The sequence below is a fragment of the Pongo abelii genome, chromosome 6 (genome assembly GCF_028885655.2).
Source record: "Pongo abelii isolate AG06213 chromosome 6, NHGRI_mPonAbe1-v2.0_pri, whole genome shotgun sequence".
Lineage (NCBI taxonomy): Eukaryota > Metazoa > Chordata > Mammalia > Primates > Hominidae > Pongo > Pongo abelii.
Genome location: NC_071991.2, coordinates 150013432 through 150028891, shown reverse-complemented (window position 1 = coordinate 150028891; position 15460 = coordinate 150013432).

The window sequence follows — 15460 nt, the reverse complement described above, 5'->3', positions numbered from 1 at the left end:
CCAGTTCAGACAATGCCATGGTCTGTACATTTGGGAATTTGGAATAGTGGTTAAAAGCACCTGCTTTAGTGGGGTGCGGTGGCTCACGCCTGTAATCCCAGCACTTTGGGAGGCCAAGGCAGGCGGATCACCTGAGGTCGGGAGTTCAAGACCAGCCTAGCCAACATAGTGAAACCCTGTCTCTACTAAGAATACAAAAATTAGCGGGGCGTGGTGGCGTGCGCCTGTAGTCTCAGTGAGAGGTGACAGCGTGCTGGCAGCCCTCACAGCCCTCGCTCGCTCTCGGCGCCTCCTCTGCCTGGGCTCCCACTTTGGCGGCACTTGAGGAGCCCTTCAGCCCGCCGCTGCACTGTGGGAGCCCCTTTCTGGGCTGGCCAAGGCCGGAGCCGGTTCCCTCAGCTGGCGGGGAGGTGTGGAGGGAGAGGCGCGGGCGGGAACCGGGGCTGCGCGCGGTGCTTGCGGGCCAGCTGGAGTTCCGGGTGGGCGTGGGCTTGGCGGGCCCCGAACTCGGAGCAGCCGGCCGGCCCTGCCGGCCCCGGGCAATGAGGGGCTTAGCACCCGGGTCAGCGGCTGCGGAGGGTGTACTGGGTCCCCCAGCAGTGCCAGCCCACCGGCGCTGCGCTCGATTTCTCCCCGGGCCTTAGCTGCCTTCCCGCGGGGCAGGGCTCGGGACCTGCAGCCTGCCATGCCTGAGCCTCCCACCCCCTCCATGGGCTCCCCTGCGGCCCGAGCCTCCCCGATGAGCGCCGCCCCCTGCTCCGCGGCGCCCAGTCCCATCGACCGCCCAAGGGCTGAGGAGTGCGGGCGCACGGCGCGGGACTGGCAGGCGGCTCCTCCTGCAGCCCCGGTGCGGGATCCACTGGGTGAAGCCAGCTGGGCTCCTGAGTCTGGTGGGGACGTGTAGAACCTTTATGTCTAGCCCAGGGATTATAAATACACCAATCAGCACCCTGTGTCTAGCTCAGGGTTTGTGAATGCACCAGTCGACACTCTGTATGTAGCTACTCTGGTGGGACCTTGGAGAACCTTTGTGTCCACACTCTGTATCTAGCTAATGTGGTGGGAATGTGGAAAACCTTTGTGTCCGGCTCAGGGATTGTAAAGGCACCAATCAGCACCCTGTGAAAACAGACCACTGGGCTCTACCAATCAGCAGGATGTGGGTGGGGCCAGATAAGAGAATAAAAGCAGGCTGCCCTAGCCAGCCGCTGCAACCCGCTGGGGTCCCCTTCCACATGGTGGAAGTTTTGTTCTTTCACTCTTTGCAATAAATCTTGCTGTTCACTCTTTGGGTCCACACTGCCTTTATGAGCTGTAACACTCAACACGAAGGTCTGCAGCTTCACTCCTGAGCCAGCGAGACCACGGACCCACCAGAAGGAAGAAACTTCGAACACATCTGAACATCACAAGGAACAAACTCCAGATACGCTGCCTTTAAGAACTGTAACACTCACCGTGAGGGTCCGCGGCTTCATTCTTGAAGTCAGTGAGACCAAGAACCCACCAATTCCGGACACATCAGCTACTCAGGAGGCTGAGGCAGGAGAATCACTTGAACCTAGGAGGTGGAGGTTGCAGTGAGCCGAGATTGTGCCATTGCACTCCAGTCTGGGTGACAGAGCAAGACTCTGTCTCAAAAAAATAAAATAAAATAAAATAAAAATAGGACCCACTTTAAACCAGAGAAGGTAAGTTTGAATTCCAGCTTTGCCATTTGTTAGATGCAGAACTATGGGCATATCTAGTCAGTCTTTACTTCCTAACCTCAACAATGGGAACAACGTAGTATCTCTCTCATAGAAATGTTGTCAAAATTTCAAAAATGCAACAATGCAGGTAAATGATTAACAGTGTCTGACTCAATAAATAGTGGCTGTTGTAATCCTGATAAATATTTCTTTCTATCCCCTTATTTTGCCAAATTAAGGAAAGAAGCATTCAGAGCTCCCAGCTCCATCCAGGACACATGACTGACCAGAGTGTTGGATGCTCTTCAGCCTTAAAGCTGTTGTGTTTTCCAGCCTTGAGGGCAAGCTGAGGATGGAAAAGGTACCTGGATTAGTGACGGCCACAGAAAGCAAGAGTAGAATGCCGCCAGGCAGGTTCAAAAACAAAGACAGATGGCTGGGCATGGTGGCTCACACCTGTAATTCCAACACTTTGGGAGGCCAAAGGGGGCGAGTCACCTGAGGTCAGGAGTTCGAGACCAACCTGGTCAACATGGTGAAACCCTGTGTCTACTAAAAATTAAAAAATTAGCCAGGTGTGGTGGTGCATGCCTGTAATCCCAGCTACTCGGGAGGTGGAGGCAGGAGAATATCTTGAACCCGGGAGGCAGAGGTTGCCAAGATCTCCCCCCTGCACTCCACCCTGGGTGACAGAGTGAGACTCTCTCTCAAAAAAACAAAACAAAAAAACAAAAAACAAAGACAGATGTCACCAGCTTCGCACTTTTGCTGAGGGTAAGCTCAGGCTTACCTCTATGAATATTTTCTTTCTTTCTTTTCTTTTTTCCTTTCTTTCTTACTTTTCTTTCTTTTCTTTTCTTTCTTTCTTTCTTTTTCTTTCTTTCTCTTTCTTCTTTTTTTTCTTTCTTTTTTGAGACAGGGTATCATGTTGTCACCCAGGCTGGAGTACAGTGGCATGATCTTGGCTCAGTGCAACCTCTGCCTCCTGGGTTCAAGCAATTCTCCTGCCTCAGCCTCCCGAGTACCTAGAATTACAGGTGCCCACCTCCACACCTGGCTAATTTTTGCATTTTTAGTAGATACAGGGTTTCACCACGTTGGCCAGGCTGGCCTCGAACTCCTGACCTCAAGTGATCCACCTCCTTCAGCCACCCAGAGTGCTGGGATTACAGCCATGAGCCACTGTTTATGACTGTTTTCTAATCATTTGGGCCAATCAAGGATCAGTTAAAGCATCCATTAACCATCATTAAAGCAAAAATTCCATAGATATATGGCATTGAGTTTTTGCCTATAGAGATTGATTTTTTTCAGATTCATTCAATTACTATTTATGAAACAGGACTAGAGTCCATTTATTGACCCACTATGTGCCAGGCACGTTGCTGTCTTCTGAGGATACCAGATGACCTGACATGAAGCCTTCCCTCACATAACTCACTTGGGAAGGCAGAACAGACATGTAAACAAATAATTACAATGTAATAGGAACAGCACACAAGAGGGAGAGAAGCAAAGGAGAGTTTCTAACATTTCCTGAGCTCTTCCAGGAGACAAATGACTCTTTTTTGTATTTTTTATTTTTTTATTTTTTTTGAGACGGAGTCTCACTCTGTCGCCAGGCTGGAGTGCAGTGGCACAATTTTGGCTCACTGCAACCTCCGCCTTCCCCAGGTTCAAGTGATTCTCCTGCCTCAGCCTCCTGAGTAGCTGGGACTACAGGCGCATGCCACCACACCCGGCTAATTTTTGTATTTTTAGTAGAGACGGGGTTTCATCACGTTGGCCAGGATGGTCTCGATCTCCTGGCCTCAAGTGATTCCCCCTGCCTCGGCCTCCCAAAGTGCTGGGATTACAGGCGTGAGCCACCACCCGGCTGAAATTATAAATTATTTTAAAATGAATGACAATTAAAATATTACATATAAAGCTGGTGAGATGTACGCTAAAGCATTATTCAGGGGAAAGAATCTATAGCCTAAAGTACTATATTAAAATTTGACTGGCTTAAAAATAAAAAAAGAAAATGCTATATTAATAAAGAAGAAAGACTGAAAGTTAATGAGTTAAGCATCTATCTCAAAAGTTAGAACAGGAGTAGCAGAAAACACTAAATGAAAGTAGAAGGAAGAAAATAATATAGCTAATGGCCAGGTACGGTGGCTCATGTCTGTAATTCCACCACTTTGGGAGGCTGAGGTGGGAGGACAGCTTGAGCCCAGGAATTTGAGACTAGCTTTGGCAACATAGGGAAACCCTGTCCCTACCAAAAATAAAAAAATTAGCCAGGTGTGGCACCTGTGGTCCCTGCTACTCGAGAGGCTGAGAAAGAATTGATTCAGCCCCGCGGGTTGAGGCTGAAATGAGCCGTGATTGTGCCACAGCACTTCAGCCTGCATGACACAGTGAGACTCTGTCTCTATAATAATAACAATATACATAAAAGCATATATATATATATATTTTTTTTTGAGGTGGAGTCTCACTCTGTTGTTCAGGCTGGAGTGCAGTGGCCCTGTCTCCGCTCACTGCAACCTCCACCTCCCGGGTTCAAGCGATTCTTCTGCCTCAGCCTCCCAAGTAGCTGGGATTACAGGTGCCCACCACCACACCTGGCTAATTTTTGTATTTTTAGTAGAGACAAGGTTTCTCCATGTTGGCCAGGCTGGTCTCGAACTCCTGACCTCAGGTGATCCACCCGCCTCAGCCTCCCAAAGTGCTGGGATTAGAGGCATGAGCCACCATGCCCAGCCAATAAAAGCATATATTAATGATTTTATATATATATAATCAAACAGACTATATATAAAAAGCAAACAGAAAATAGAGAAAATCAGTAAAGCAAAAAATTGGTTCTTTTTTTTCTGAGATAGTGTTTCACTGTGTTACCTAGGCTGGAGTGAGGTGGCACAGTCACACCTCATGGCCAACTCAACATCCCAGGTTCCCAGGTTCAACTGATCTTCCCATCTTAGCCTGCCAAGAAGCTGGAGTTACAGGCTCACATCACCATGTTAAGCTAATTTTTCTATTGTTTGTAGAGAAGAAGTCTCACTGTGTTACCCAGGCTGGTCTCAAACTCCTGGGTTCAAGTGATCTTCCCACCTTGGCCTCCCAAAGTGCTGGGATTACAGGTGTGAGCCACTGCACCTGGCCAAAAATTGGTTCTTTTAAAAAAAAATACTAGGCTGGGCGCGGTGACTCATGCTTGTAATTCCAACACTTTGGGAGGCTGAGGCGGGCAGATCACGAGGTCAAGAGTTCAAAACCAGCCTGACCAACATGGTGAAACCCTGTCTCTACTAAAAATACAAAAAAATTAGCTGTGCATGGTGGCACGCACCGGTAATCCCAGCTACTCAGGAGGCTGAGGAAGAAGCATCGCTTGAACCCGGGAGTCAGAGGTTGCAGTGAGCCGAGATTGCAGCACTGCACTCCAGCCTGAGCGACAGAGCAAGACTCTATCTCAAAAATAAATAAATAAATAAAAATACAAAAATTAGCCAGGTGTGGTGGCACACAGGTGTTGTGGCATGCGCTTGTAATCCCAGCTACTCAGGAGGCTGAGGCAGGAGAATCCCTTGAACCCAGGAAGCATAGTTTGCAGAGAGCTGAGATTGCACCACTGCACTCCAGCTTGGGTGACAGAGCAAGACTCCATCTCAAAAAAAAAAAATTAAATTGATAAATCTCTGATGAAACTGCTCAAGAAAAAAGGAGAAGAGGAACCAAAAAAAATGTTTGGAATGAAAAAAGAGACATCACTACAGATCTTGCAGATATTCAAAAAAAAATAATAGGTATACACTTCAAATAACTCTATGTAAAGATTGAAAATTTTTACTAAAAACAAAATGGACACAAAAAGACACAGAAAACCTGAATTATTTTATAACTATAAAAGAGGTTAAATCTGTAATATAAAACCTCCCCCCAAAGAAAACTCCAAGATCAGATGGCTTTTTCTATAAATTTTATCAATGTGTAAGGAAGAACTAAAACCAATCTCACACAAACTCTCCCAGAGAAGTGAAACAAAGTACATTTTATGAGGCTATCATAACTTTGTAGCAAAACCTGTCAAGGATATTACTTAAAAAAAATTTAATTACAGGCCAGTATCATTCATAAACATAGATGCAGAAATGCCAAATAACATATTGCAAACCAATTCTACAAATGTATAAGAAAAATAATGCAGCGTGACCAATTTATGTGTATGCTATGAATGTTAAATTGGTTTACTAAAAACAATGTAATTCGCACATTAGCAAAATAAAGGAGAAAATTATGTTACCATCTCAATAGATGCATTAAAATATTTGATAAAATTGGCCTATGCAAATATACTGAATAGAGAAATATGGGCCAGGCTCAGTGGCTCACACCTGTAATCCCAGCACTTTGGGAGGCCGAGGCAGGTGAATCACCTCAGGTCAGGAGCTCGAGACCAGCCTGGCCAACATGGTGAAACCCTGTCTCTACTAAAAATACAAAAATTAGCTGGGCATGGTGGTGGGCGCCTGTAATCCCAGCTACTTGGGAGGCTGGGAATTGCTTGAAGTATGAGAATTGCTTGAACCTGGGAGGCGGAGGTTGCAGTGAGCTGAGATCGTACCACTGCACTCCAGCCTGTGTGACAGAGAGAAACTCAGTCTAAAAAAAAAAAAAAAAAGGAAATGTGACCAGGCACAGTGGCTCACGCCTGTAATCCCAGCACTTTGGGAGGCTGAGGTCAGTGGATCACCTGAGGTCAGGAGTTTGAGACGAGCCTGGCTAACATGGTGAAACTCCATCTCTACTAATAATACAAAAATTAGCCGGACTTCGCTGGGCGTGGTGGCTCACACCTGTAATCCCAGCACTTTGGGAGGCCGAGGCGGGCGGATCACGAGTTCAGGAAATCGAGACCATCCTGGCTAACATGGTCAAACCCCGTCTCTACTAAAAATACAAAAAATTAGCAGGGCGTGGTGGCTGGCACCTGTAGTCCCAGCTACTCGGGAGGCTGAGGCAGGAGAATGGCGTGAACCTGGGAGGCAGAGCTTGCAGTGAGCTGAGATGGCACCACTGCATTCCAGGCTGGGCGACAGAGTGCATCTCTGCCTCAAAAAAAAAAAAAAAAATTAGCCGGACATGGTGGTGCACGCCTGTAATCCCAACTACTCAGGAGGTTGAGGCAGGAGAATCGCTTGAACCCAGGAGGGAGAGGTTGCAGTGGGCCGAGATTACACCATTGCACTCCAGCCTGGGTGACAAGAGTGAAACTCTGTCTCCAATAATAATAATGATGATGATGATAATAATAATAATAATAATAATAATAATGGCTGGGCATGGTGGCTCACACGTGTAATCCCAGTACTTTGGGAGGCCGAGGTGGGTGGATCACCTGAGGTCAGGAGTTGGAGACTAGCCTGGCCAACATGGCAAAACCCCGTCTCTATGAAAAATACAAAAATTAGCTAAATGTGGTGGTGGGCGCCAGTAATCTCAGCTACTGGGGAGGCTGAGGCAGGAAAATTGCTTGAACCCGGGGGGCGGAGGTTGCAGTGAGTCGAGATCACCCAATGCCCTCCAGCCTGGGCGACAGAGTGCATCTCCGTCTCAAAAAAAAAAGAAAAAGAAAAAAGATAGAAAGAAATGTGAACATTTTTCCCTTTGAAATTAGGAATGAGGAAAGATGCCCACTCTCACCACTTCTATTCAGCGTGGTTGTGGATGTGGTGGTAGCCTGAAGGAACTGAAAAATGAGAAGGTGGAGTTTGAGAGGTTTTTTCTTTTTTTTTTTTTTTGGTTGTTGTTGTTGTTGTTGTTTTGAGACAGGGTCTGGCTCAAAACTGGCTCGTGCAGAGGCGCGGTCCCTACTCACAGTAACCTTCACCTCCTGGGTTCAAGCCAACCTCCCGCCTCAACCTCCCAAGTAGCTGGGACTACGGGCTCACGCCACCATGCCCCGCTAATTTTTTTTTTTTTTTTTTTTTTTTGAGGTGGGGTTTTGCTCTTGTTGCCCAGGCTGGAGTGCAATGGCATGATCTCGGCTCATTGCAACCTCCACCTCCTGAGTTCAAGTGATTCTCCTGTCTCAGACTCCCGAGTAGCTGGGATTACAGGCATGCTTAGCTAATTTTGTATTTTTAGTAGAGACGGGGTTTCTCCATGTCAGTCAGGCTGGTCGTGAACTCCCGACCTCAGGTGATCTGCCCTCCTCGGCCTCCCAAAGTGCTGGATTACAGGTGTGAGCCACCATGCCTGGCCAATTTATGTATTTTTTGTAAAGACAGTGTCTCAACCTCCTGAGCTCAAGCATCCCACCTGCCTCGACCTCCCAAAGTGCTAGGATCACAGGTGCAAGCCTCTGCACCCAGCCAAGAATGTATTTCTGATACAGATCTGTAGTCCTAGCAATGGCAAGGCTTAGGTGTACCATTGGAACAGGTGGAGAAAGGAGAAAGGAGGTGAAGACTCAGAGCTGGAGGTGAAGGAAGCTTGAGACTAGAGTTTTATGCAGATTATTCAAATGGGCACTGCAGTCACTGAGGATGATGGGGACATGGGCTAGAATGAAAGACTGCCACAACCCGTGCCAGAGCCTTCAATAAATATGGCCGTGACCAGGACTTGGGTAGACGGCGTAGAGGAGGAGAGGTGAGAAGTAATGAAACAGAAAGATAAACTGTGCAAGAGAGCATGAGATTTGGCCGGGCGCAGTGGCTCACGCCTGTAATCCCAGCACTTTGGGAGGCCGAGGCAGGCAGATCATGAGGTCAGGAGATCGAGACCATCCTGGCTAACACGGTGAAACCCCGTCTCTACTAAAAATACAAAAAAATTAGCCGGGCATGGTGGCGGACACCTGTAGTCCCAGCTACTTGGGAGGCTGAGGCAGGAGGCAGAGCTTGCAGTGAGCCGAGACCGCGCCACTGCACTCCAGTCTGGGCGACAGAGCAAGACTCCATCTCAAAAAAAAAAAAAAAAAAGAGTGTGTGGGGTTTTACACCAAGGTGACATGATGATTTGAAAAAGCTGGTGTGTAACAAGGAACTAACAGGATACTGATTTGAAGTCCTCGTGCACAGAGTTTCTATCAACAAACCACCGCCGTGTAGCAGGGCTCTGGAGGCAGCCTTCCACTAAAAACAGGTTTTATATTTGTATTTACTTTTTTTTTTTTTTGAGACAAAGTCTCACGTGATCTCGACTCACTGCAACCTCCACCTCCTGGGTTCAAGTGATTCTCCTGCCTCAGCCTCCCAAGTAGCTGGGATTAGAGGCGCACATCACCATGCCCGGCTAACTTTTGTACCCTTAGTAGAGATGGGGGTCTCACCATGTTAGCCAGGCTGGTCTCAAAACTCCTGGCCTCAGGTGATCCGCCCGCCTCAGCCTCCCAAAGTACTGGGATTATAGGCGTGAGCCACCGCACCTGGCCTAAAAAAAGGTTTGGCATCAGATAATGTGTGCAGAGCCCCTGGCATAGTGCTTGGCACATGGGAGGTAATGGGTTTTAGCTAGAAGGCTCTGTGGAAAGGGAGGAGGGGTCCTGACAGGAAGCATATCAAGGGAAGGGAAGCAACACCAGCAGGAGACAGAGAGAAGGAGCACATTCTGGGTGGTGGAGAGGACAGGGATGGGAAATGCAGTGGAATTACCTGGCCTAGCATCAGGTTCGCAGCAGGTTCCACCTCTTTTGGGATAATGTCTGGAAGAGTGACATTAGCATCAGATTCCATCTCTCTGGGGAGCTTATGAGGGCCTGGGTGTTTCTCAGTTCCCAGGTCCCATAGTGTCTGCTTCAGCTACGTCTCTTATGTCCCTTTTCCCTGCTATGTCCATTACCATCATCCGATTCAGGCCTCTATGATTTCTTTCCTGGACTACAGTCTTTGCACTGTTTCTTCTGCCTCCATGTCATTTTGTAGGCACTACTTCAAAATGAATATCTGTTATTTACCTGCTCCAAAATCTTCCATGACTCCCAACCAAAGGAAGTTTAATCTCCTCACTTAATGGTCAAGACCTTCGCCAGGCGTGGTGGCTCACGCCTGTAATCCCAGCACTTTGGGAGGCCGAGGCCAGGGGATCACCTGAGGTTAGGAGTTCGAGACCAGCCTGACCAACATGGTGAAACCCTGTCTCTACTAAAAATACAAAAAGTAGCTGGGTGTAGTAATGCACACCTGTAATTCCAGGTACTCGGGAGGCTGAGGTGGGAGAATCACTTGAACCCGGGAGGCAGAGTTGCGGTGAGCCAAGATCAAGGCACTGCACTCCAGCCTGGGCGATAGAGCGAGACTCCATCTAAAAATAAATAAATAAATAAGGGAAAAATGTTCTACTTTCTTTTTTTTTAGACGGAGTTTTGCTCTTGGGATTACAGGCATGAGCCACCATGCCCGGCCAATGTTCTACTTTCAAATGTCAACAAAGTAAGGTACCTAAAGAAAAGGGAGACAGGGCACACTGCCTCACGCCTGTAATCCCAGCACTCTGGGAGACCAAAGCAGGAGGATAGCTGGAGCTCAGGAGTTCGAGACCAACCTGACCAACGTGGCAAATCCCCATCTCTACCATAAATACAAAAAAATAGCTGGTGCACACCTATGGTCTCAGCTATGTGGGAGGCTGAGGTGAGAGGATCGCTTGAGCCTGGGAGGCAGAGGTTGCAGTGAGCTGAGATCACGCCACTGCACTCCAGCCTGGGCCACAGAACGAGACTCGGTCTCAAAAAAAAAAAAAGGCGGGGCACGGTTGCTGACGCCTGTAATCCCAGCACTCTGGGAGGCCGAGGCGGGCAGATCACAAGGTCAGGAGTTTGAGACCAGCCTGACCAACATGGTGAAACCCCGTCTCTACTAAAAATACAAAAATTAGCCAGAGGTGGTGACACGCACCTGTAATCCCAGTTACTCAGAAGGCTGAGGCAGGAGAATAGCTTGAATCTAGGAGGTGGAGGTTGCGGTGAGCCCAGATCACGCCACTGCACTCCAGCCTGGGCGATAGAGTGAGACTCTGTCTCAAAAAAAAAAAAAAAAAAAAAAAGAGGGAAAAGATACATTTTATTTGTTTGTTTGTTTCCTCTGCAATATTTTTCATGAAGGGATAAATAATTTTTAATGAAAGCCTGCCCTCTGAATGTTATGTAATTTCATCCTTGTAATAAACCTGAGAGCCTAGTTTCCTTATTCTCATTTTACAAATGAGTAAATCACGGCTTAAACTAATTCAGTCAGTCAGGGTCACCCCACTCAAAGCGGCAGAGATAAGGGTGCTGCCCGCTGTGTCTCACTCCAAACACACTGCAGCCTCGAAAAGCATGAATACTACAGCCTCGAAAAGCATGAATGCTGCTTCTGCAGGGTAACTTTTATTTATTCTGTGGTTAAGTCAGAGATTATGTGACATTTACGTGATTCATCTAGTGGCTCTTTTCAAAACATATCCCCCTCAGGTATGTATTTACCCTCTTGAAGACAAGTGAATTACAGCAGTTCTCACCCTGGACTGGTGGCCTAAAAGAGAATTCCCGGCGGATTTAGTGGAAATCCATTTAGCCCTTTCAATTCTTTTTTTTTTTTTTTTTTTTTTTTTGAGATAGAATCTCACTCTGTTATCCAAAATGGAGTGCAATGGCGCGATCACAGCTCACTGCAACCTCCGCCTTCCCCGGGTTCAAGCGATTCTCCTGTCTCAGCCTCCTAAGTAGCTGGAACTAAAGGCTCACACCACCACGCCTGGCTGATTTTTGTATTTTTAGTAGAGACGGGGTTTCATCATATTGGTCAGGCTGGTCTCGAACTCCTGACCTCAGGTGATCCACCCGCCTTGGCCTCCAAAATGCTGGGATTACAGCCGTGAGCCACACCCCCAGCCTCCCTTTCCATTCTTGCACCGCCATTTTCTTTTTCATCAACTCAGTTGCATGTGATAAGGTCTTTTGAAAGAGATCTCTTTTTGAATCTTTGCAAAAGGAAGAATTTCAGCACAGACAAAAAAGTATAAAGGGAAACCATTTTAATTTTTTAATTCATGCCATTATTAGTTCTCCTTGCATCAGCTTCTAATTATGCAGAAGTGCGTACATCTGACAGAGTGCCTGGCCCTGACTCATGACTTACTAATGAGATCATATTTTTCATTACAATTCCAAAATCCCATCAATCTTTTCTTAATTATTTTTAAGTGAATTTGCTGCCTTAGAAAGAAAAGGGCGTATGTGGCACTAGCAGGAACTAGGAAAGTTTCATGCGATTCCAATTTCAGAAAGTTTGTTGGCAAGATGGCCTGTATCTGTTGCCAATGTTAATAAATCAAATTTCGATGTCTAGGAACGGGTTTCATGCCATGGCCCCCCTCCCATGTACCAGAACTCACTCTCAGATTCAGTGGATCAGCCTTCAAGCATTGCCATGGCAAAGCTCCTTCCAGATGTCTCTGCCAACACATATTACAGTCATCGGTATAAGCAGGGGCAATATTCAAAATGTCTAACAGCGGATACCAGCTTTAACTCTGAAACAAGGTCCTGGACCCCAGCTATGCCAGACTTAGCCCTTTAGTAGCTGGATTTTAAGAAGCTCCAGGAGATCCCTAGAGAGGGGCCAGAAGAGGCAGATTTTGGGGTGTGGGGAGAGATGGAGCAGCATCTATTTAACGACTGGTAGAGACGTAGTTAAATATTTTTGGATGCAGTACGGTACAGTGCTTACTGGTATCCACCGCACCTACAGCTGCCCAGGCAGCCTGGCAATGGCCATCTCCTAAACCTGGATTACAATCGCCTTTCTCGTCCCAGGGCGGTGGTAGTGGTGATGGTATTTTTTCTTTCTTTCTTTTTTTCTTTTCTTTTTTTTTTTTTGAGATGGAATCTCTCTCTGTTACCCAGGCTAGAGTACAGTAGCACAATCTTGGCTCACTGCAACCTCGGCCTCTCCGGGTTCAAGCGATTCTCCTGCCTCAGCCTCCTGAGTAGCTGGGATTACAGGCACCCACCACCACACCTGACTAATTTTGTATTTTTAGTAGAGTTAGGGGTTCACCATGTTGGTCAGGCTGGTCTCAAACTCCTGACCTCAGGTGATCCCCCTGCCTCGGCCTCCCAATGTGCTGGGATTACGGGCATGAGCCACCACATCAGCTGATGGTGTTTTCTCAGTTGTATCCAACATTCTGGATGAGTTTTCATCAACAGCATCACACCTAAAAACGTGCGCTCGGTCACCCTCCACCCTCTTTCCACAGTGTCAGCTGCAATACAAATCAGTCACTTGCTCCTAGTCCTCAGGCGATATATCCTGCAAATATTCACGAGCACGTAAATGAGGGGGAAACCAACGTGGTCGCGAATTTTGTCTTCCTTGTTCTGGGTGATCTTTGTTGTCCATGTTAGACTTTTTCATTTTCTCCCTGAAATCCAGGACCTCAAAAATCAAACACCAGTTTTCTTTTTTTTTTTTTTTGAGATGGAGTCTCACTCTGTTGCCAGGTTGGAGCGCAGTGGCGCGATCTCGGCTCACTGCAACCTCCATCTCCCAGGTTCAAGTGATTCTCCTGCCTCAGCCTCCCGAGTAGCTGGGACTACAGGTGTGTGCCACCACGCCCAGCTAATTTTTTTGTTTTTTTTGTATTTTTAGTAGTGACATGGTTTCACCATGTTGGCCAGGATGGTCTCAATCTCTTGACCTCATGATCCACCCACCTCAGCCTCCCACGGTGCTGGGATTACAGGCGTGAGCCACCGCACCCTACCCCGAAACCCTAGTTTTTTTATTACAAACTTAAAGAGCTTAATTTAAAATGTTTAAAAAATTGAAAGCAGATGTTTCATGTCAACATCACTGTTTGTAGCTCTTAGAAGTTCTGATAGCCCCTTGTAAACAAGAGGGAAGGAGGAAGTCAAATCTCTGAGTTGAAAGGGGCCTATATCCGTCTTGCCTTCCAGGCTCCCCCGGCGGCCAGGGGAGGGTATTAACACCTCATGGCTGGTCGATCCCACGCACAGACAGAAAGTCTCCAAGTCCCTGATGGTGGCACCTCTACTTTCATCTACTCCAATATCAGCCACTTCTCTTTATTTTATTATTCATTATTGTTGGCTTTTAAAATCTTTTAAATTAAATTAAATTTAATTTTTTTATTTGTTGAGATGGTGTATCACTCTGTTGCCTAGGCTGGAGTGCAGTGGCCCAATCTCAGCTCCCTGCAACCTCTGCCTCCTGGGTTCAAGCAATTCTTCTGCCTCAGCCTCCTGAGTAGCTGGGGCTACAGGTGCTCACCACCACACCCGGTTAATTTTTGTATTTTTTGTTTAGTAGAGACGGGGTTTCGCCATGTTGGTCAGGCTGATCTCTAACTCCTGGCCTCAAATATCTGCCTTCCTCAGTCTCCCAAAGTGCTGGGATTACAGGCGTGGGCCACTGTGCCCAGCTATTGTTGTTGTGCTTTTTTTTTTATTTGAGATGAACTCTCACTCTGTCACCCAGGCTGGAGTGCCATGGCATGATCTCGGCTCACAGCAACCTCCGCCTCCCAGGTTCAAGTGATTCTCCTGCCTCAGCCTCCTGAGTAGCTGGGACTACAGTCATGTACCACCACACCCGGCTAATTGTTGTTTTTTGCTTTTTTGAGATGGATTTTCACTCTTATCACCTAGACTGGAGTGCAATGGTGCAATCTTGGCTCACTGCAACCCCTGCCTCCCCGGTTCAAGCGATTTTCCTACCTCAGCCTCCCAAGTAGCTGGGATTACGGGCATACAACACCATGCCCCGCTAATTTTTTTGTATTTTTAGTAGAGACGAGATTTCACCATGTTGGTCAGGCTGGTCTCGAACTCCTGACTTCAGGTGATCCACCCGCCTCAGCCTCCCAAAGTGCTGGGATTATTAGGCATGAACCACCGCACCCGGTCTAATTTTTGTATTTTTTAGTAGAGACGGGGTTTTACCATGTTGGCCAGGCTGGTCTCAAACTCCTGACCTCAGGTGATCTGTCCACCTCGGCCTCCCAAAGTGCTGGCATTACAGGCATGAGTCACCGCACCCAGCCTATTGTTGTTTTTTAATAGAGACAGGGGTCTCACTGTGTTGCCCAAACTGGTCTCAAACTCCTAGGCTCAAGCAATCCTCAGGCTGTGGCTCCCAAAGTGTTGGGATTACAGATGTGAGCCACCATGCCCAGCCTCAACCCCTTCCCTTTAATTGGAGCGGTTTTCTTTTTTAAATGTGTTAGTCTTTTTTGAGACTGAGTCTCGCTCTGTCGCCCAGGCTGGAGTGCAGTGGCACAATCTCGGCTCACTGCAAGCTCCGCCTCCCGGGTTCGCGCCATTCTCCTGCCTCAGCCTCCCGAGTAGCTGGGACCACAGGCGCCCGCCACCACGCCCGGCTAATTTTTTGTATTTTTAGTAGAGACGGGGTTTCACTGTATTAGCCAGGATGGTCTCGATCTCCTGACCTCGTGATCCACCCGCCTCGGCCTCCCAAAGTGCTGGGATTGCAGGCGTGAGCCACCACGCCCGGCTGTGTCAGTCTTATTTATTACACTTCATCCTAAGCTGGAGTTGAGAAATGATGGCCTCACCCACTCACCACTCAGTACTCAGTTCTGTTTGTGGAAATGTCCTAGGCTGGCAAGGCCAGGACCCCACAGGGAAGCTGGCTATCAGGAGACAAGCCCTGCCTCTGTCCCCTGCCATGAAAGCAAAGCGAGCCCAGGCCCTGTGTGTAGGAATGTGACCGATCACCTCCTGGTAGCTCCGTGGCAGGGCCAGG